Genomic DNA, 24,524 nt, shown 5'->3' with positions numbered 1-24,524 from the left:
AATAAACAGTGCTGGTTTAACTGATTTTTTTTAATCAGGAAATAAGTGTTAGACTTTTATTTTTATTTTTATTTATTTATTTATTAAAGATTTCTCAGAAAATTGGGATTCAATCTACCTTAGGACTCTTAGGCATGTACCCAAAGGATGCACATTTATACCACAAGGACATTTGTTCAACTATGTTCATAACAGCATTATTCATAATAGCCAGAATCTGAAAACAACCTAAATGACCCTCAACTGAAGAATGGATAAAGAAAATGTGGTATATTTACATAATGGAGTATTATTTAGTGGTAAAAAATGATATCTTGAAATTTGCAGGTAAATGGATGGAACTAGAACAAACCATGTTGAGTGAGGTAACCTAGACCCAGAAAGACAAACACAGTATATACTCACTCATAAGCGATAATTAGACGTAAAGAAAAGGATAACCAGGCGACAATCCATAACCCCTGAGAAGCTAGGAAACAAGGAGGACCCTAAGAGAGACATGCATGAATTCCCCTGGGAAGGAGAAATAGATAAGATCTCCTGAGCAAATTGGGACAAGGGGAGGGGTATGGGAAGAGATAGGCTAAAGAGAAATGGGGAGAGAAACAAAAGGAAACAGGATGGTTGAGTTGGGGGAGGGACAGAAAGGGAGAACAAAGAGATATCTTGATAGAGGGAGCCATTATGGGGCTTGCAAGAAACTAGTTATTCCCCGAAATCCACAAGCATCATCCCAGTTAAGACCCTAAGTAATTACTGAGGAGCGTACCTGACCTGACCCTACCCTGTAAGCATATTGATGACTACCTTAATTGTCATCATAGAACCTTCATCCAGTAATTGATGGAAGCAGATGAAGAGATCTACAGCTAAACACTGGGCCAAGCTCCCAGAGTCCAGTTGAAGAGACAGAGGAAAGACTATATAAGCAAAGGGGTCAAGATCATGATGGGGAAATCCACAGAGATAGCTGATCTGAGCTAGTGGGGAGCTCACCAACTCTGGATTGATGTAGTGATAAGGGCAGCAGGGCTGCGTCCCGACACCCAGCCGACCGCGTGGCTAGCTTATGCCCCGAAATAATTACACAGAAACTGTATTCTTTTAAACACAGCTTGGCCCATTAGTTCCAGCCTCTTATTGGCTAGCTCTTACATATTGATCTAACCCATTTCTAATATTCTGTGTAGCACCACCAGCTGGCTTACCAGGAAAGATCTGATCATCACTTGGGAGGTAGAGGCAGGCAGATCTCTGTGAGTTCGAGACCAGCCTGGTCTACAAGAGCTAGTTCCAGGATAGGCTCCAAAACCACAGAGAAACCCTGTCTCGAAAAACAAAACAAAACAAAACAAAAAAAATGATGAGGAAGTCTGCTATGATTTCAAGCTAGAATATATACCAAATGTTTGTGAGATGCCGGCCTCATACTGAAGTAGTGATGATCAGAGTTCAGACTCTGGGGAAGTGACCAGAGTATAAGGCTGTGTCAGTGGCTCAGGCCATGGGAAAATTTATGGCTAAATGCACCATTAGAAGATGGTGCACTGTGCGAAAGGCAGAACAACATCTTCGGGGGATAGAGCCACACCCTTCCCTCTTACTCTCTCATCTCCTTCAGCCTCCTAGCCACTATAGGGTGGACTGCTCATACCTATCCCATGCTCCTGGCTATGATCTTATTCCTTACTACAGACCCAGAAATAGTGAAGCTACATTAACATGGCCTGAAACAAAACATATAGCCCTATGTTGACTTTTCCAGGTCCTAAAATTATCCCCTTAATTCAGATGCAGCTGATGGTCGGGGATACCAGCTCCTTACTGGACATAGTGGAGATCTGTGTTTGACATCACAAGCACACATCACTAACACAATAACTGTACAAGCTCACTTGTCTTGTTCCTCTCCTGTGTGGGGAAGAAACTGCTCTCCCTAAATTTGTTTTCATTGACTAGGTTCAGTGCTCAGAGTATAATTATATTTGGAGAGAGTTTATCTATTAATACTCCTGTGGTTCTGAGTAAGCTTTCAGAAATTTGAAATATCCTCTCCACAATGGTGAGGGAAAAGTCTTTCTACCAATCATGACCTGTTCTGAATTCGTTCTCGAGAAATTAGTAAAATAACCCAAGACTGATTTTTCTTTAGACTTTTTATGTCTTAAGAGAGAAAGACAAATATCAAATATCTTTTCTTTTTTACAGTCTGCTATCACATGTCAGCCGGCGATGCTCTGAAGTAGCTTCTGGCTTACTGAGCTTCATCTTCAGCACACATATACCCAACTTTGTTCTAGCTTTCAATTCTGGTGGAGACAAATACTTAGTAAAAGTATCAAAGTTATTATAAAGTATATAAGGTTGCAATTTTTATATAATATCTCAATATGTAGGCTAATCACTGGTTTTTTTGAAGCCTGGATGATTTGTCCCCTAATTCTTATTAATATTTCTTCCTCCATTTATTTCAAGATACATGTCTGGGGAAGGATCCGGTGTGGCCTGGGCACACAGATAGCACAAAGGTCACCAGGCTATTAACTACGTCTTCTTCCAGCCTTCTGGCCAGAAAACAGGTTACAAATCTCTCCCTTTGAAAAGTCAAACCTGTTTAATATCTGTGAATGCCATAATGTCTATCTATGAGCACACAGATCTACCTGCCTCCTATAATTCATTTGAATAAAACATCTCCACTTGATCATATGGAAGCCATGTCCTTTGGTATATTCTTCTCCATATGACACCTTCAGCACAATGAATGCTCCTACATTTGCTCAAATTTCCTGATGACTTTAGACATCATGTTTCCTTTTCCTTGTTACCAACTTTACCTGTGACTTCTATGACTTCTAGATTCATGTTCACATCTTTCATTTTTCAAATAAAAAATGATCTTCTTTCTAACTCTGCTCACCACTGGTGTATGCGGTTTATAGTCACTGCGTCATGAGTAAATATGATTATGTAAACATTGATAGTGGTCTGAGAAAGAGAAATATAAAAACAGACACAGTCTCTTCAAATAAAAACTGAGTAACTAGCACAACATAAAAGCTTCATGTTTGTTCATATGTATACTCATTTCTGCCTAACTGGGTTAGAGATACGGCTTAGTGGATAAAGTGCTTAGTGTGCATTCAGACCTCCAATGCCTACAGAAATGCTGGCCCAGCATGGTGGCCTACCTGAATCACATACTTGAATGGAGACACAGGAGCTTCAGGTACAAGCTGGCAAGTCAAATTGATGAGCTCCAGGTTAAGCAAGAGTCCCCACTTCAGTGAATGCAGTTGAGAATGCGTAAAGACAATGCCTGATGTCAACATTTGGTCTCCACGTGCACATAAAACATGTTCATGTGCACTATTAAGTCCCTCCCACATAACCTACACACAAACACAATCAGAATAAAGTAAAAATCTGGGTTGAAAACAGAAAACTATAGAGAGTTTTGCTAGTTTAAATGAATATAAATCAGCTCATGGTAAACTAATCAGACAAAAAAATGTGCTTTGGTAAGAACACAGATGTGCAGTAGTTCATCTAGTTTTAAAGGTGGGACACCTGTTTACAAGTTTCTTTAATATGGATCCAGAAGGGATCGAATAAGTCTTATCTGATCTAGGGGGCAAAGCACACATGATCAACACTCTGCTGGCACTGCCTCCCAGCTCGTGGCTTCCCCGTACAAGCTCTATTGAATAGAACCATGAAACAATCATTAGGTCCCACTCTTCAGCATGCCTCTGTCAAAACAATGAATAAACCCAATAATTTAGTTTTAAAACACCCAGAAACATAAATAAAACAAGATGCAATTACGCAATCTTGGGCATTGTGTTTTCATTACACTTTTAATGTTTTCCTCACTTGTGAAATATTTTGTCAGTTTAGAAGAAGGAATAAGAAAACTAAAATCTTCATATCTCAAGAATTCAAATCCGACTATCACTCTAAAGACGCTTTCTTTTTGCTGTATGATGGAAGTACCACACGGGTGGCCAAGCCTTTACTTTATGTCAGAATGTTTGTATTTTTTTTTCCGAACATAATAGAGAAGCAGATCATTTTTATGTGTGGACTGGAGCAGAAAAACAGTGGTAGTTTCTTCTTGTCATTATTATTGTAGCGATAATTTTTGAACCTTCAGAAACATGTCTACTTTTTCATGTTTTTGTGTGCTTAAGGATGTAGTAATACACAGTTGCATGTGTGTGAATGTACAAATATAGGTGGATATATATCTGGCATAAGCATCTGGAGGAAAAATGTTGATTTTGAGTGTCTTCCTTTTCGATGGTCTTTCATTGGAAACACAGTTTATCAAGTTTTTAGAATGTGTGCTTAATAAATTCCAGTTCCACTTGTCTCTGTTCTAGTGCTTCCTATTGGTGGTACAGTTATGTCTGTGAGCTTGACATTTTATGTGGGTGCTGGGAAACAAAGTCAGGTTCCCTTGTTTGTCAGAGACACCTCCCCAGGCACTCTTGCATCATACTTAATCTTCTGAGATCTTTGGGAATTGTAAACATTTACCATTCAATTTTACACATGATTTTTCCTAGTCTGAATAACTTATTGTTTCCTAAATTTTTAACCATTATCAGCCAATCATAGCCTGCCCAAGAAGGAAAATAAAATATTTCTTAAATGACACAGCAAACAAAACAACCTCAATGTACTTATTGTTAGGGGACGAAGAAAGTTCTGATAGGAGACGTCAAATTTATACTCATCCTTCCCTTGCAGCTGTAAGGTATCATTTTCTTGTTTTACAGAGCTTTTTGCTACGAGAAATATCATGCAAAAATGATCAGACAGCAGAATGATTCTAATTGAACAGTATTCTGGACAGGGTTGGGGCCTTACGGTATCAGCTAACTAACTAGACGTAGGAATAAAGATAACACAGCTAATCATGCAATGCCTGTGCTGTACACAATCACCAACTGGGTAGCATGCATCAAATCAGGAAAGGATATTAGCTGAGAATGGCCTGCAGGGATCCACTTAAAACACAGTGATAAAGAGATAATGAAGGGAGAACAGAGCTAAGAAATAGAGTACTCTCATAAGTTTTAAAGCAAAATTTTACATTTGGACCCCTTCAAAATAATTAAAATATTTATATGTCATGGCAAAGCCTTCAAATACCATAAAAATTAAATAAACATACCAGGAAATCAACATGGCTATAATCTTTATTTTCTCACAACCTGCATCTTACTGGTAAGCCTTCCAGTTCAGTGGATAGACTTACAGGACCAACATGGTACCATGACCTTCTGATAGAACATAATTCTCAGAGAATCCTATAAAAAGAGCATAATAAAGTCTACTATATTGATAAGGAAAACTGGAAACAGTACTAAAACTTACTCTGCTTATTTACATAATGACCTGTCCTTAGTGTTCCCAACACACGTGCAGCTTGCAGCTTCATCCAATTTGCAAAGGTCCAGCAGAGGGCTACTGTGCTCGAGGATGCAGAGAACCACAGGGGCAGGGCAGTCTGGTGTGTGGTGTACAAGGAGGATCATAAAGCAGGAACTTATATGAGCATTCAATATAAGCAGTAAATACCTGCAAACATCTTTTAACCTCTGAAACACACTTTAAATAGCAAGGGAAAGTGAGTTTCCCCCCACTTTCTGGTGTTATGTGAACATCACTCAATTAGTTCCAGTAACGCCCTGGTGAGTTTGAATAGGTGTTTTCCGTGATCCTCGAATAAAAATAACTGATGTCAATGGTGTGAATTTCCGCAGTGTAGTTTTCCCTTGGGGGTATGGAGCTCTGTACTGTTTTGCAATTACTTAACTCACATTAATCAATACAATTTCTCTATGAGGCATAGAATACTGTCGTTATAAGTATGATTGAAAATTTTCAAATGAAGAAAGAATTTTTATTGCTCTTAAATCACTCATTTCAGAATCATTCATATCAGGTGATAATTAAAATAATAATACTGCGGTAGTTTTCTTCTTTAGGGGACTCAAACCTGACTAGAAAACAATTCTAATTTCCTGGGGACTAGAGATGTTGTTCAGTTATTAATTACTTATCTATCATATAATAATTTGGGTTTAATCCCTCCTATCTTCATTTCAGCTTTACCTTGTAATCCCAGGATTCAGAAGCTGGAGGCAGGAGAACCAAAAGTTGAAGGTCATCTTCAACTACACACTGAGTTTCAACCTTTCCTTAGTTACATGAGAGATTGTCTCCAAATCATTCAATCAACCATTCAGTTCTAAAATGTCTTTATTAGAATAAAGAAAATTGGGAAGAAATAATATGAGATTAAGGCTAATCCTAAATCAGTAAGCAGTCATTCATTCTACAATATCAGGCGCCTAGCATTTCCTGAGCTCTCTGCTGTGGACAACAGTGTGCTTGGTCATCTTTACATGAAAACATAAATGTGAATATCATTCCAGAAAAGAAGAAAGTGAGCCAAGAGAAACCAAATCTCTTTATCATCAACACAGTATACACTACTCATTTCACCATTTAATTTAAAAATTATTACATATATATTTAAAATATTCCTAATGCCTACATTTATATTCAATAAACATAGGTCTGCATTCAGATATTTCACCAAACCTATTTTTATATCCTTTTGTGTCAGTGTAAATATCAAAATTTTATCATATATCAGTCAAGTGCACAAAAGTCATCATGATAGTCAAAGTAAACAAGACCATAAATATTAAAACACACACAAATATACAAAGTGACTTTTGCATGCATTCCTCCTCTGTGTTTCTCTCAGAGAGCATGCTTAATTCAAGTTTAGATTTGAACTCAAGGAAGAGCAGTGTTACTCTCTGACTCATCCCAGCTTTTGATAGAGTGGTGCTTGAGCTTGAATAAAAGCAAGCCACTTGCATGTTGAACGGAAACCAACAGTGAAAGACAGAAGCAATGGATATGTACATTCTAACTTCCTGTCAGGTAGCTAAGGCTCAAGTAAACGTCAAGTTTTGATGATAATACACACACACACACACACACACATATATATATGAACCTTTTGATGTATAAAGTCTTGTATTAAATAATGGATAAATTCATGGGTATACAGTATATGCCCAGCAAAAAATGAGAGAAGCATTCAGCTCAAACAGACCTGTATGGTCTCTGCTTGCTAAAACCTGTCACTGCACTGGTCTCCATTGTACATGCCAGGCCCATCTCCACTGTCCCACTGTATTAAACAGTGACTGCCATCTGGGTGTTCTATGCTATTCCTCCTGAACACATCAAGTGTTTGTCTCTTCACTTGTTTGCTAATTCTGTTTCCCACTCCTGCACCATCTGTTTCCTTCATAATGACTTAATCTTACCCATCCTTTAAGTCGTTTCAAATTCAGTCCTCATCATTAGCTTGTTGTTGCAAATCACCCTAATGGTGGGGGGAGGGGGAAATAGCTCCTGTGGATCTTATTCTTATTCCTCATCTTTATTGTTTTCAATATAAACTCTTACTAAGTGGTGGGGGTATAGCTGGACAATGAAAACTCAGAGGTTGAAGATACCACTTAAGAAATTTGGTCTGAATGCTCATCTAATATAAGAAAGCATTCTCCTTAATCCCAGCAGACATGCATTCATACTTCCAAAGATGAGAATTGCATATTTTATTTATTAAATTCAGGCATCCCATTTTGAACATGCAAGAGATTAATCCCAGTAATTGCAAAGAAAATTAACTGAAACTTTTAAAGTTGGAAAAAAATAACCTGTGTTCTTCCTTCCTTAGACATGGCTGAAATGTGACTATTCCCTGTCATTATAACTCAGGGTGGAATGCCAGGGTCTTCCTACAGCTATGTAAGTGGTATGATATACCTTATAATAGAGTGCAGAATGAGGAGTACCATTTTTAAGAAAGATCATTGTCTTCTGGTAAACTAATTTAATCTTTTTTAGACTTCCACCAAATACCATATTCAAAACCCCTTTGAGTCCTTAAAGAATATAGAATATCTTAGAGTATAATATCTAGAACGATGGCAGTGTGTATTCAGTGAACACTGAAAAATACAGCTAAGATATATGTTGGTGTGATTATTATAGCATTGAGATATCAGTAGTAAATAATTTTTGAAGCTATGTGGATTTGTCCCCATTAACACTAGCAGCTAGCTAGTTGTACTATTTAAAAATTGCCTTCTGTCTAAGATTGGTTTGATTTTTTTTGAGTAGTAATCTGGCACATTTGAATAAGAAAATAGATGGATTAAGATTGAACTCTGAAAATGAGAATCATATGCAAAGTCTTGCTAACAGTGGAAGGTTGGGGAAGGAGGAAGAGGAGCTAATGCTGTGGGACCACGGTTTGTGCCCTGTAAAGATTTGTCACTTGTATATTTTAATAAAATGCTGATTGGCCAGTAGCCAGGCAGGAAGTATAGACAGGGAGACCAGAACAAGAGAATTCTGGGAAGAAAAAAGGCTGAGTCTGTAGTTGTCACCCAGACACAGGAGAAGCATGATGAGAATGCTCCACTGATAAAAGATACCAAGCCATGTGTCTGACACAGACAAGAATTATGGGTTAATGTAGGATTTAAGAGTTAATAAGAAGCCTGAGCTGCTAGGCCAGAAAATTTATAATTAATGTAAGCCTCTGTGTGTTTCTTGAGACTGAATGGCTGCAGGACCAAGCAGGATAGAATCCTATGTCAACAAGTTAACACTGTAGAAATAGCTGAGTTACAAAGTTCTATATAGAGAGGATGATACCCTCAGTGAGGATCTCTTCTCTATGATTTCATTCCTTCAATTTTCTAATAATCCAGAGACATTTCTGACATTCTGACCCCTCCATGCTGGTTAGTTTTATAACTTGACCCAATCTAGAGTCATCTGAAAGGAAGGTTGAGAAGATTCCTTCAGAAGATCAGGCTGTGAGGCATTTTCTTAATTAGTGATTGATGGGGGAGGGTAGAGTCCATTTTGGGTGGTGCCATCCCTGGACAGCTGATCCTGTGTGCTATAAGAAAGCAGGTCTAGCATACCAGGAGGAAAATGCTAGTAAACAGTACTAGTTCATGGCCCCTGCATCAGCTCCAGGTTCCTAACCTGTTTGAATTCCTGTCCTGACTTCCTTCGATAATGGAGTATGATGTAGAAGTGTGGGCCAAATAAACCCTTTCCTTCCCATCTAGCTTTTGGTCTTGCTGTTTTATCACAGCAATAGAAACGCTGACTAAAATGTGTTCTCACCAGGACATAAAGAATAATTCAATTGAATGCCTCAGTATTTCTACAACACTACATATGCAGCATTGCTCAACTCTGCACAAAGTCACAACTCAGAGTCATTGACCCATTCTCACCTTTAAAAATATACTTTGAGTTAGTTTCAATTTGTTCATCAATTTAAGAGCTTAAAATCTGGGCTTATTTATAATTTTGTCACTTTATGTGTCAGAACAGAGAAAAAAGACACTAAGTGGAAAAATATTTCATAAATTGTTTTTTAATGCACCATCTGTACTTTTGTTCGACTATAAAATGCATGCATATTTTTAATCCAGAGAATTTCACTCTGCTGTCAATGGTAGGCAATCATGGTTTTTATTTTACTGTCAATACCCGGATTGTGACATCATTGGGAAGTCACCCAGTAGCTCTAGCCCATTTCCATATGATCTTTGCAATACTAAGAATGTCTTAGCAATTTCTAGAAAAGGAGACACAGAATGCCCAAAAGCAGTATTTGTAAATCTTAGCTAGGTCTGTTAGTTAACAGCATCTACTGAGCTCTCCTGTGTGCAATGGTTCTTATTAGATAATATTTGACCCAAAAGAAGGAAGTGGGATGCTCTATCTTCGAAAACTGCCAAGGGAAAGGAGACAGTTGATGAATATGCATAAGATTCAGAACTCTTAATTGTATAAGCAAATGCCTGAAACCTTTCTAATAGGTGTGCATTTTAACAAGAAATTTACCTACAGAAATTACATACTTGGATCATTTCTTAAAGAAAGACTACAGGATCCCAAGGAATGTGATTGGTTGAGAGATAAATCTTACATCTTTTTCTACCTCAGGGCTCCTCTCTGGAGTCTCCTTACTCAGGAGTCCCCTACGAATTACTGGGCAAAGAGAGCAGCTGTGCAAGATGCTCACATACCCTGCCACAGGGCAGTCTTGCTCTGAAGTTCCTATTGGATGTGGAATAGGAACTGCACTGTGGCCTCATCTCACCACTTACATTATTTTCTTTTCTTGGATATTTATCAAAAGTTCACCAACAATCTTTTGAAAAGATGAATTTTTTTTCATGAAAAAAATACAACACATGATTTTATGGTCTATTAATAACATTATTTATCATCGAAAAAGAAAGTTTAAAAAAAATAAAAAAAATAACATTATTTATAACATTAAAACTAATGAACTACTGCTATATGCTATATTGTAGCTCAACATTGCAAACCTATGCCAAGTGAAACAAATATATTATATAATAAAAAATTGTACTGTTAGTCCATTTTCTGAAATGTCTGGAATAGACACATCTTTGGTGATAGAAAATAGAGAAATGGCTGCAAGAGAATAGGATAGAGAAGCAATAATGCTGATTGCTATTGGGTATGAGGGTTTTGGTGGTTTGAATAATAATGGTACCTGCAGGCTCATTATTTGAATGTTTAGGGATTGATGTTAGGAGCTGTGGCTTTGTTGGGCCAGGTGTGGCTTTGAAAGAAGTAGGTCACTGGTGATGGACTTCAAAGATTCAAATGTCCAAGCCAGGCCTGATGATTCTCTCTCTCTTACTACTTCCTGCCAATCAAGATGTAGATCTCCCAGTTCTCTCTCCAGCACTGTGTCTAGGCAGTGCTGCCATACTTCCTGTGATGATGAAACTCTAATCCAGTTAATTGCTTTCTTTACTAAGAGTTGCCATGGTGATGGTGTCTCTTTATATCAATAGAGCACTGACTGTGATGGAATAGTAAGAAAAATGCTCTAAAATTGGATGTGGTAGTCCTCATTGTCCGCTATGTTCAGCGAGTCCGGTTTTATCCCATGCTTTTTCAGACCCAGGCCACCTGGCCTTGGTGAGTTCCCGATAGAACACCCCCATTGTCTCAGTGTGTGGGTGCACCCCTCGCGGTCTTGAGTTCCTTGCTCCTGCTCTCTCTCCTTCTGCTCCTCATTTGGACATTGAGATTTCAGTCCGGTGCTCCAATGTGGGTCTCTGTCTCTGTCTCCTATAATCACCTGATGAAGGTTAATATTCAGGAGGATGCCTATATGTTTTTCTTTGGCTGAGAACTCAAGAACAATGGCTATGGGTTTTTGATTCCACTGCACGTACTAGCTTTGTGGGAGCCTAGGCAGTTTGGATGCTCACCTTACTGGATGGAGGTAGGTGGTCCTTGGACTTCCCACAAGACAGGGAACCCTGATTGCTCTTTGGGCTGACGAGGGAGGGAGACTTGATTGGGGGAGTGGAGGGAATGGGAGGCGGTGGCGGGGAAGAGGCAGAAATCTTTAATCAATCAATCAATCAATCAATCAATAAATAAAATAATAATAAAATCACAAAAACAAACACCCAGAAAAAAAAATGGACGTGGTAATACCCTCCCTTATCCACAAGGTTTGACCACAACAAATGCAAACAAAACTCATAAACAGTTCATGAATATCTTGTGTTAATAAATTTACAAGTGTTAAACCATTAAGGCATTTAAAATCTATTTTGCTGCTTTAAAATAATGAAACAGATTACAAATGGAAGGCACCCGTCCATCCGTCACTGACAGCTGTCATTTTTCAACCCATAAATAAAGCAAACTGCTTCTAATGGTACTCAAATGGTTTACCTTGAGAGGATTCTGAAGCAAAAAGACTAGGAAACCTGGGAATATGCTCTCTTATCACTGGTTTATATTCCTTTAGGGTAGTCAGGGTATAGGTAAGCATATACCAGCAGCATTCTACCTGGGACTTCCTTTTAGGATAGGCTACCCAAAGATGCTGTGTATCCCATACTTGAGTAAAGTAAGAGGAGCCACTGAAAATAGAAGAGACATATATGAAGAGGAGGAAAGGCCGGCCCTGCAATAACTGACTGGCCCGCCTCCTTCTTTGTAATCTCTATGAAGGATCTGGCTCCTCAAGCCATAAGCCTTCTGAGAACTATGTGGTTATGGCAAAAAAGGGCTGCTTTTTCCTTAAAACTGCAACTGTCGTATTACTACAATACTGACAGATTATGAGTTGCCCTTAAAAAATTTGATTCAGATATTTGCCTCCCAGTTAGATATCAATTTAGGCAGCTATCAGCCTTGCTTCTAAGTCTATCAAAGAAGTGGAGAAAAGGGACCCAAGAGGGACAATCTAATGATAATAGGGAATGTAATGTGGAACTGGCAATGGTCCACATGGGTATCATGGATTCTGCCCAGGGTTGTTTCTACTGCCTGTGATTTTATATAAAAAGGCCATCTGCAGGTCAAAGTGACAGTAAGATGCCGTGCTCTAGATTTAGAATTGGAAATGGAGAAGGGTCAGTGAATTATATACAGGGGAGGGTAGGGAGATGTTGTAATAAGAGCGGCGGGCTACGTTCCTGGCACCCGGCCGCCCACACGGCTAGCTTTATACCCGAAATAATTACACGGAAACTGTATTCTTATAAACACTGCCTGGCCCATTAGTTTCAGCCTCTTATTGGCTAGCTCTCACATATTGATCTAACCCATTTTTAATATTCTGTGTAGCACCATGAGCTGGCTTACCAGGAAAGATCTTAACCTGCATCTGTCTGGAGTGGGAAAATCATGGCGACTGCCTGACTCCGCTTCTTTCTCCCAGCATCCTGTTCTGTTTACTCCACCCATGTAAGGGTTGGCCTATCAAATGGGCCTAGGCAGTTTCTTTTATTTATTTATTTAAGATTTCTGCCTCCTCCCCGCCACCGCCTCCCATTTCCCTCCCCTTCCCCCGATCAAGTAAGTCCCCTTCCCTCCTCAGCCCAAAGAGCAATCAGGGTTCCCTGCCCTGTGGGAAGTCCAAGGACCACCCACCTCCATCCAGGTCTAGTAAGGTGAGCATCCAAACTGCCTAGGCTCCCACAAAGCCAGTACATGCAGTAGGATCAAAAACCCATTGCCATTGTTCTTGAGTTCTCAGTAGTTCTCCTTGTCTGCTATGTTCAGCGAGTCCGGTTTTATATCACGCTTTTTCAGACCCAGGCCACCTGGCCTTCGTGAGTTCCCGATAGAACATCCCCATTGTCTCAGGGTGTGGGTGCACCCCACTGTCCTGAGTTCCTTGCTCCTGCTCTCTCTCCTTCTGCTCCTCATTTGGACCTTGAGATTTCAGTTCGGTGCTCCAATGTGGATCTGTGTCTCTGTCTCCTTTCATCGCCTGATGAAGGTTAATATTCAGGAGGATGCCTATATGCTTTTCTTTGGGTTCACCTTCTTATTTAGCTTCTCTAGGATCACGAATTATAGGCTCAATGTCCTTTATTTATGGCTAGATACCAAATATGAGTGAGTACATCCCATATAAGCAACAGATTAGAAAGAAATCACTCCCACATTAGGGAGAAAAGGGCTCATTTGAAGAGCTGCTAAGTTCACCCCCCCAAAAAAAGAAATTATTTTTACCACCTTTATTCATCAAACAAACATAAAAACATGTTGACACAGGGGCAATGAAATTGGATTAAGAGAATTTCAAAATGTCCCTGTTAAGAGACATCTGTATGCATAACATATTCCAATTGTCTTCCAGTCCCCATCACTAGCAGCATTTACTTAATATGGGACAAGCTAACAGATGAACTTCAAAAACTGTTTTTCATTTGAAACATTTGGCCTTCTAAATTCTTTACAAATATTGACTAGAAAGTTTTGTCCTAGCCCATCTTCCGTAGTTTCTCCCATATTTAACACCTAAATCTAGACATATTTGTTATTTGAAATAGGCCCTAATTTAATTGCTCAACTTCTCTAAATAAAACTGTAAGTATCAGTTGGAAAGAATTCACAACAGCTAGCACGGGCATATGTTAGTGTGTGCACTCGTACCTCCAATAAAAAGCTCACTGTTTGCCTGAATCCTCTCCAGCCACACAAATAGTCAAAAGTTGGGGAAGCTGTATTCTGAGCAATTGTCTCTGGATTCTTGGGAAGCAATCTCAAACTTAGTTCTTGCAGAACTCCCAGAAAGATACTTCAGTTGCTTTCTTTCTTTTCTTTTTTTTTTTTTTTCGGGAAGTTAAAGTGTTTATTGATGTGGTCGAGTTCTATACATTCTCACAGATCATACTAAGAAATTTGTAGTTTCAGTCTGTGCATAGTGAGTGGGAAGAGGCATGGCTAGGGCCAAGGGGGAGGGAGGAAGGGGAGGAGAAAAATCAAAGAAAAATACAAAACACAACAACAATAAAACAAAATCCCCAAACAAACCAAAAACAAAAGGAAACCCACAACAGGTTACCAGAACCTTGAGAGTAAAACAACAAAGTCCAGGTGATAAGCATCAACTTCAGATACACAAGCATTACAATTCATGGGACGGAACAAAAATTGTCGGTTGCTTTCTAAGGTAAAATTTGTTCATTGATGCTGAATGTAGTTTCGACCTACCAATTATCTAGTAGAAGTTGGAAACCTTCTTCAGTGTGTGCAAACAAGATTTTCTGCCCAGAGTAAGTTTCTTCTCTAACCAGCCCTGGAATTACTTCAGATTCTCCTGCTCTCTATTGTCAGCTGACCCTCAAGGACCAATCAATCTCTGCTCTTCTTAGCTTCTTGCACTGCTGCACTCACACTCATTCATGTGCAGCTCGTATGGCTCCCTGGGGTCTCAGCACCGCATTTGGTAAGACTACTCTTAAACCTGTAGCTATCCTACCCATTTATCTACTGCACTTCTATCTTATCAGTTCCTCCATAAATAAAAACACTGCTTACCATTCAACTTTGCCCAGACACTTTCCTTTTATTTCCAACTGTTATCACACCTTTCAGAGTTATTTTCAGAACAAAATATACCTTGATTTTCCCCAAACATCTGTCAGAATGTCTTTTAGCACTTTGCATTTATAAATCATATTTACTCCAAGATTTTTTTACAATTATTTTCATGCATTTATTCCCAGTGTTCCCTGTTTAACCTAAACTGCATAGACCACTTTGTGTCTGCATGTACCTACTACAGCAAAACACAGGAACTCAAATCTGGTCAGAATTCTCACGGGTTAAGTCTTGCAGGTATTACTATCAGTTAATTCCATTCTCTGAGAATAAAGCTGGCAGTTAAACAATCAAAATGTTTATTTTACTCAATCAATAGTCTCTTCTACTTGGATCAGTGTGATTAACAGCCCTAAACTTTCAAATCACATTTCTCTAAATTTGTTCTTTAAGGAAAACACCAATTAGCTTCCTATTATAGACAGTTTAAAAAATCTGCACACTAATTAACATGCTCTCTACTTAATTTGAATCTGCAAATATTCAAAAGAAAACTGCAATAAAAATCAGGAGGATAATACATTTCTATTTCTTTAATGCAGTGATAAATTATTCTTGAAAAAACATGAATACATATTTTCACTCTCTAAGTGATAAATTAGAAACAGCAAAGCAACAAAACTCAATGACATGAAAATAATACAGAAAAAAGAGTAAAGATTTCAGGCAAATGGAATTAATCTAATTTATTACTGTGTTTTGGAAACTTGGTAATAGCCAATAGTTCAGAAAGTGTGCATAAACTTTAATCATAATTATAAAACTAAAAGATGCTGGGACCAACTCCAAGCTCCATAGTTCTGAAGTATAAAAGGGTTGTCCTAGTGTCTGTCAACAAAGCAACACCTGATCACCTTGTTCAATTATGAATATGCATTATCTGGGTGTATTCATGCATAAATTATCTTTCCCTTATGTGTCTATTCCTCTTTTTTGGAATGAGAATGTATTTATACCTCTGGAAATTTCCACTTCTCTTAGAACTTCCACCAAATTGATTCTCTCTAAACTTTTTACAACAACCTCAGCCACTCTTGTTTTGTACTACCCTTGTTGGTATCTTTACAAGGAGTGAGATTGTGACATAGTTCATCTACCACCAAGTGTAACTGTTCTAGGTTCTGTTCAGAATGAGAGCACTGTACCTTATTCAAACAGCAATCCTATTTAGCATCCATGTCTTTCAGTTCATCTCTAGACTTTACACCACCCATACTCAGCTGCCCTCTACCTACTGGGCATTATTAGAAACAAACAGTGTCTCTCTGCACCCTAAACCATCTTTGATCTTGCATGCCATCACATGTGCATTCATCATCTTCTTACACTCAGTAACAACCATGTCCCTAACACTTTGCTGTATGTTGGACTGAACATTAATTTGGACTCAGGAGAAACCCATGTTCCATACTTCTAGGTTTAGCTCTTTCTTAACTCTTCAGATAGAAGTGAAGTTTCTCTTACCACATTGTGAATATTCTAACTTTTGTGTGTGTATGTGTGCATATATATAAATATGCTATATTTCCTCGACTAGAGAGCAAAGGTTTTATTTGCTCTTTTATCTCTTTAATGAACCACAGAGCAATTGATATGCAAATATATTTAGCTTATCAGTGACCAAAACATCAGAGCTAAACATTAAGTTATCTGAACATGAAGAAACTGAGTAATTCAAACTATGTAAGTTATAAATTCATTCTGAATTAGACAGATTCAGACAGAAATGTAATAGTGTTATAACATTTTAACATAAAGATTATGATTTCAAATATACCTTGGCAAAGTGAGTATCAAAAATATATGAGAAAACAATTTAAAGTACTTATAAACAATTGAAATGAAAACTATTTATTAAATATTATAACTCATACATTCCTCAATATAAAATACTTCCTGAATTGTGTAAACACTTTGAAATGCATTTTTACTAATAAATTCAATGAAGTAATCTTTAAAATATTACTGATTCTACCTACCCACTGATGAAAAGCCACAGAATATGCCAAGCAGTAAGCAGAATTTCCCACTTTCCAGCTTTTCAGCCCATGTTCCTCTCCCCAGTTTAACGTCTTTGTGCGCACTGAGTAGGCAGTCGGGACCACAACTGCGTCTTTCATCACCTGTTGGATCGCATTCCAAACTGGCAGCAGTTCGGGTGCAGACAAAGCCTGATATCAGGTTTCCCTCTCCTTTATTTTAAGACAGAGTGGTAACATTATCCAGAGACGAACATTACTTGTCATTTTCTAGATACAGTTCTATGCCTCTGTGTGTGACTGGGAACTCTGATTTGGATAAATATATATGCAGACAGAAGATAAAACAACTGACTTCTCATTTTCAATATAAAGTAACAGTGAAAATAACCACTGATATATTTTCTGAAGATAGCTAATTAATATCTTATATTGAAAATTTATGAAAAGCTTATAACCGTGATAAAACATCAAAATTACTAGAAAAATAAAATGTTTTACCTTCTATAGTAAGGGATAATTGTTGTGGGATATTTTCCTCTTTTGACATTTTGGGGGGGTCCACCACCAAGCTGCCAAATAAATCACACTTGGAGATTTATTGTTAGTCATGAATTCCTGGATGAATAGCTTGGCTTGCTTCTTTCCAACTTAAATTATACGGACTACCTTTGTTTCTCGTTTTTTTTTTTTTTTATCTTTCTCTGTTTCTTATTTATTTATTTATTTATTTATTTAAGATTTCTGCCTCCTCCCCGTCACCACCTCCCATTTCCCATTTCCCTCCCCCTCCCCCAATCAACTCCCTCTCCCTCATCAGCCCAAAGAGCAGTCAGGGTTCCCTGCCCTGTGGGAAGTCCAAGGACCTCCCACCTCCTTCCAGGTCTAGTAAGGTGAGCATCCAAACAATCTAGGCTCCCACAAAGCCAGTACATGCAGTAGGATCAAAACCCAGTGCCATTGTTCTTGACTTCTCAGCAGCCCTTATTGTCCGCTATGTTCAGCGAGTCCGGTTTTATCCCATGCTTTTTCAGACCCAGGCCAGCTGGCCTTGGTGAGTTCCCGATAGAACATCCCCATTGTCTCAGTGTGTAGGTGCACCCCTCGTGGTCCTGAGTTCCTTGATCCTGCTCTCTCTCTCCTTCTGCTTCTCATTTGGACCTTGAGATTTCAGTCCGGTGCTCCAATGTGGGTCTCTGTCTCTGTCTCCTTTCATCGCCTGATGAAGGTTAATATCCAGGAGGGTAACTATATGTTTTTCTTTGGGTTCACCTTCTTATTTAGCTTCTCTAGGATCACGAATTATAGGCTCAATGTCCTTTATTTATGACTAGAAACCAATTATAAATGAGTACATCCCATGTGCCTCTTTTTGGGTCTGGCTTACCTCACTTAGGATAGTGTTTTCTATTTCTGTCCATTTGCATGCAAAATTCAAGAAGTCATTGTTTTTTACTGCTGAGTAGTACTCTAATGTGTATATATTCCATACTTTCTTCATCCATTCTTCCATTGAAGGGCATCTAGGTTATTTCCAGGTTCTGGCTATTACAAACAATGCTGCTATGAACATAGCTGAGCATATACTTTTGTTGTATGTTAGGGCATCTCTTGGGTATATTCCAAAGAGTGGTATTGCTGGGTCCTGGGGTAAGTTGATCCCGAATTTCCTGAGAAACTGCCACACTGCTTTCCAAAGTGGTTGCACAAGTTTGCATTCCCACCAGCAATGGATGAGTGTACCCCTTGCTCCACAACCTCTCCATCAAAGGCTATCATTGGTGTGTTTGATTTTAGCCATTCTGACAGGTGTAAGTTGGTATCTTAAAGTTGTCTTGTTTTGCATTTCCCTGATCGCTAAGGAAGTTGAGCATGACCTTAAGTGTCTTTTGGCCATTTGAACTTCTTCTTTTGAGGATTCTCTGTTCAGCTCAGTGCCCCATTTTATAATTGGGTTGATTAGCATTTTACAGTCTAGTTTCTTGAGTTCTTTATATATTTTGGAGATCAGACCTTTGTCAGTTGCAGGGTTGGTGAAGATCTTCTCCCAGTCAGTGGGTTGCCTTTTTGTCTTAGTGACAGTGTCCTTTGCTTTACAGAAGCTTCTCAGTTTCAGGAGGTCCCATTTATTTAATGTTGCCCTTAATGTCTGTGCTACTGGGATTATATGTAGGAATTAATATTAAAACTATGAAAAAAAAGCAAGGGCATAAAGAAATTATGTATCTAGAAATAATATGATGATATTCTTTCCCCAACCTTACTCAAGGAGTCAAAGTCATCATTAGATATTTTATATACGTATATCTATTTATTTTACAATAAGCACAAAATCACCTCAACGATTAAAACTCAGATTTAACAGCAACAAAAAAGGAAGATAAGACAACTTCTGGGTAAATTTTAATGAAATCAAAGAAGTATTAATAATTTAGAATATGTCTTATTTGGGAAAAACATACTGACCAAATTTTTACCTAACACAGAATACAGTGAGGACAGACTTAAAGCTTCAATGTCATAGCCTCATATCAATGTGGTAAAGTACTTGACTCTAACTTATTTTCATATTATATAAAATGCATTTTATTTTATACACACACATATATATATTAAGAAATAGAGAGCTAGGAATTATCACTTCTTAATGAAGTGATCATATTATTTTTGATCAACTATCATTTTCAAACATTTTACCATATTCCTATTGTTCTCATATCATGGACAAAAATGCAATAATCTGCCCATTTTGTTTTATGAATGAATAGGATTAGTTCTGAAGATCACTGCTGTATCTATAGATAAATGGTAGTAAAGGAACAAGTGATTGAGTACTGTATTTGGAAGACACTCTGAAGAAAATTTGTAATTTTAATGACAGTTCAAGCACTGTTCATCTGTTATGGGTTAATATTTGTATTTTAAAATTGAAAGAATGAGGTCAAGGTAAATGCTGCTTTTCAAAGTCATCAGCAATAACTAGTATTGCATGGCTATGTGCAAGTTCAAGTGGGGCTCCATTTCACTTGAAAACCCATTTCTTAACCATTAAACTGTACTACTGTCGTCTAAGGACATTGGAAAGCACTGAAAATCATATTCCTATTTTAAAAATAATATATTTTCAAAGTAAAATCACTATCAACAAAAATATCCTCCACCAATGCAGTTTATAATCCTACAACTCAAAGAAAGCACAACAAATTTTTTAAAAATAGGTTAATGTTTATGAATGTTTTGCCTGTATGTCTGTGCACCATCTGCATGTTTGATACTATTAAGACCAGAGAGGGCATCAAGTGCCCTTGAACTAGAATTATAGATGGTTATAAGCCACCATGTGGAAAAAGGAAATAAATTTAGGTCCTCTGTAAAAGCATCCAGTACTCTAAACTGAAGAGCTATCTCTCCAACCTTGCACAATAGAACCTCACCACTAAAGAAAATAATAACTTCCCAATAACGGTTTCTGTGAACTCTACAAAGTTTTTGTCTACCTCCACCTTGTTTGAGCAATGTTTGCTAATACTGAAACATGCCCATTTAATGTCACTGACTCGCTGAGAGGTCTTGCTGGTTGGTATTGTTAAGTACAGTCCGTGGAGAACCCAAAATATCATGAGGGAGACTGACTCACTGAAATGAAAAAGCAAGGTTTATTGTGTGAGGGTTACAATCCAACAAGAACCTGGTCAGCACAGCAGTGAGAGGAGGTACTCTGCTTTTCTAGAGGGCACTATTTAAAGGCAACAAAACAAAACAAAACAAAACAAAAAAACAAAAAAAGAACCCAGAAAAGTTACATTACCATGGTGTGTGCTAGCAAGTGATCCTATCTACAATGGTTGAAACATTAAGAATTTCCCATATCACCATAGAACCTTCATCTAGCGATGGATGGAGATAGAGACAGAGACCCACACTGGAGCACTGGACTGAGCTCCCAAGGTCCTAATGAGGAGCAGAAGGAGGGAGAACATGTACAACGAAGTCAGGACCACGAGGGGTGCACACACCCACTGAGACAGTGGGGCTGATCTATTGGGAGCTCACCAAGGCCAGCTGGACTGTGACTGAAAAAGCATGGGATAAAACCGGACTCTCTGAACATGGTGGACAATGAGAGCTGATGAGAGGCTAAAGACAATGGCACGGGTTTTGATCCTACTTCAGGTTCTTGCTTTGTGGGAGCCTAGACAGTTTGGATGTTCAACTTCTTAGATCTGGATGGAGAAGGGAACACCTTGGACTTTCCACAGGGCAGGGAACCCTGACTGCTCCTGGGACTGGAGAGAGAGGAGAAGAGGAGTGGGGGGAGGGGGAGAGGGGCGGGAGGAGGGGGAGGGAAATGGGAGGCGGGGAGGAGGCAGAAAATTTTTTTTTCAATTAAAAAAAAAAAGAATTTCCATTGGATGGTCTGTTCCTGTAGTGCCTGGGTAGTCTAAGTTCATGGTCTTCTTTCTTTGCAACCAGGTATTGCCTCTGAGACACAGGCTTTTATTGAGCTTGTCATGGCTGGGTCCTATGATATCTTTTTTCAGGAATGTTTTGAACCAGAAGTGTTTCAGACTCACAATCATCTGAGTCTGTCCTAGTTTTAATTGTCAACTTGTCACTGACAAGGCATATCCATCCAGCATATACAAATCAGAGCACACAGCACTTCCGTGGTTTCTGATTGTCAAGAGTCCATCTCATCAACACTAATGGGCACTGCATATAGCACAGTGCATTGTGTTAGCACTAAGATGCTGATTTTCCCATACCAGATGATGCTGAGGTTTCCAGCACACCATTCAAGCAAGCACCAAACACAACTACACAGAGGTGACTCACCGTTTGCTGTTCCAGGATTTGTGCAGTGCACAACAATATACAGCTGTAAATGATGTTCTGTCAAGCCTCAGACTGTGGGAAGATTTCTTCTTATTTTGTGGTACTATTTAATGACATGTAACTCCTGCTTGAGTATAAACTCTCAGAAGACAGATTCTCTAATGCATGCCAAGAACCAAGTGTAATGGTCTGTTCTGTCCTCTTAAGAGAAGAGTTGCACCCATTCTCTTCCCTACCCAACAAGGCAGGCAGATCTTCCTTCTTCTTCTGGCCTGAGCTCCCTTCCTTTCTGTTTCTCTCTTGAAGAGACAACTTCTGCCTCTCTCTCTTCTCACTACTTCTCCCCTCCCCCATCTCTGCCTCTCTCTCTCTGCTCTTCTCCCTTCTCTCTCTCTCTTTGCTTCCCTTCCATAACCCATTAAATAAATATCCAACCTCACTCTGCATGGTGTGCCTATCCATCTCAGTCTCTTACCTACCACGTGGCTCCTTGCCTAAGACTTGCTGGCCCTCGTGGTCCATGGGCCACTTGGGGGCTCACTACTGGGACTGGCTGCCTTTGTGGCCCACCATGGTCTTGGGACCTGCTGCCCATAGCCTGCCACCATTCAGGGACCTGTGGTGTGGTCTCATGGCCTGCTGCCCATGGCCTGCCACCACTCCAGGACCTGCAGCGTTTCTGCTGCTGTGCCCCTCAGGGAACAGCAGCATTTTACTTAAACTATAATACTGGTACCTGAGGGCTCTCTCACCCCTCTCCTGGGGTCAGGATCTGGAACTGGGTTTTCCACAACAACTCTGTTGTCCATCTGCCTGAATGTCAACCTTTATGCACATCATCAGCTTCGGTAGTGAGTTTTCCCCTTCCAGGACCCAACTCAACTGTAGTCTTCACGGCTACAGTTGAGCCCTTTGCTGCTTTCCATAGCTAAAAAATGTCACTGGATGACCTGGAATCAGTCTTCCTGTGCTAGCACTGCACATACTGTGTGGTGCACTCCACTGGGGTCCCAGCATCCCTTGTACTTTTCTTTCTCCTTTTTTTCTTTTCTTTTGAACCACTTGTCAGTGGTCTCTGCTGTGAGAGACCACTCAGAACAGCCTCCAGCCTCTCTGGCTTCTGAGTCACACAGACCAGAGCTCATCAGGCTTTAATAACCTGCCTGTAGGGAAGAGATGTCCTTCCATAGGCCCTGCGATGTTTGTTTGCTGTTTTCATTGGTTTTTACGTTTTTATGTCTGGTATAAACCCTCACTCCACTGGTGTTCCACTGGCTTCGTTTTTCCTCAAACTGTCCCTGTCATCACTACTGCTGCCAACAAAATTGGTCGAATCCATGAGGCAGCTGTTTTCAATGCCAGCCTTTACTCCCCATCGCGGCTTGTGGCACAGCAACAGAGCAGATCATGCCTCTAGGTCTCTCTTCCATACAACATTTGACCATTGCCATTTTGACTGAGGTCAGGTGACCTTACCACCATCTTAACTGAGAGCCAGGTCAGGTGACTTCACCACCATCTTAACTGAGAGCCAGGTTAGGTGACCATGTCCCACCATTTTTACTGAGGTATTCCCTGCCTGGTTCCCAGTGTTGACTCTGTTATGTGTGCATTTTGGGAAGTAGCATGCCTTTGGTAGGTCCCACCAAGAGCATCCCCTTCCCCAATTCCTGTTCAGTTTCTGTGTGTGTGTGTGTGTGTGTGTGTGCATACATGTAACTTAAACGCAATAAGTTTATTTCATTCCAGACTATAAAACAATAAGTCTCATGTGTTAAACTGGTATGTACCTTAAAGTCTCTTACAAGAAAAACCACTATTGTCAGTTCTGCTGTTAACCTTCTATTGCAAGCAATTTTTTCTTCTGTCTTTTTAGGAGTGTAAATCTTACCTGTTAAGTTGAGAACCAGTGCAGTCAAGCTCAGACTCAGCTCTCCAGGCAGATTCTATACTGTAGTTATAACTTGTCTATACTCAGTAAATAGCCCTCATCTGCTCAGAGATCTGGGGACTATGGCATTAGTTATTTAAAAAAAAAAAACACTTTTCATAACAAAAAGAGAAATGTTGGCTCCTAGCAGCAGCACTCTATTTCCACCAAAGAAGACAGAAGGCAAATGGGCACAGAACAATATCCATCCGCAATTTGCTTCAGCTGCCAAATGCTGAACACTGGAAAAAATGTCTTTCATCTAATCTGAAGATTACCAGACAGTGGACAGAATCACTGGAATCGACAGCCTAGCTGCTCAGGTCAAGACAGGCTTGTCTTCCTACAGATTTCTTAGCCCACAGGATCTTTCTGGAGCCTGGCAGGCCGTGAACTAAACATCGAAAGGCAAATATGACCCTCAGCAACAATGGAGGACCTTGAGGAGTACTGCTAGGTGCCAAACAAGTAAGTTCTTTGTCATTTTTTAATCAATAACTTAAGTAAAATTTTATCCTTCTCAAAGACCTCGGATACAGTTTGACAGCTGAGAAGTTTTATCAGTTTAAAAGGACAATCTGACCAAAAAAAATTTAGCAAAATACAAATATAAGTTATTAAGGTGTGTACCTGTAAGTTATAAAGGTGTGAAGACAAATACAAGTTGTCAAATTTCTCTCTTATGCTGACTTCCATAGTCTTAAAAATATTTTTTATTGTTCAAAAAGTATCTGTCACAGTCATTCTGA

Source organism: Chionomys nivalis, chromosome 24 (assembly GCF_950005125.1).
Source record: "Chionomys nivalis chromosome 24, mChiNiv1.1, whole genome shotgun sequence".
NCBI classification, from domain to species: domain Eukaryota; kingdom Metazoa; phylum Chordata; class Mammalia; order Rodentia; family Cricetidae; genus Chionomys; species Chionomys nivalis.
The sequence above is the reverse complement of the archived record's forward strand: the minus strand, read 5'-3'. Positions refer to the sequence as shown.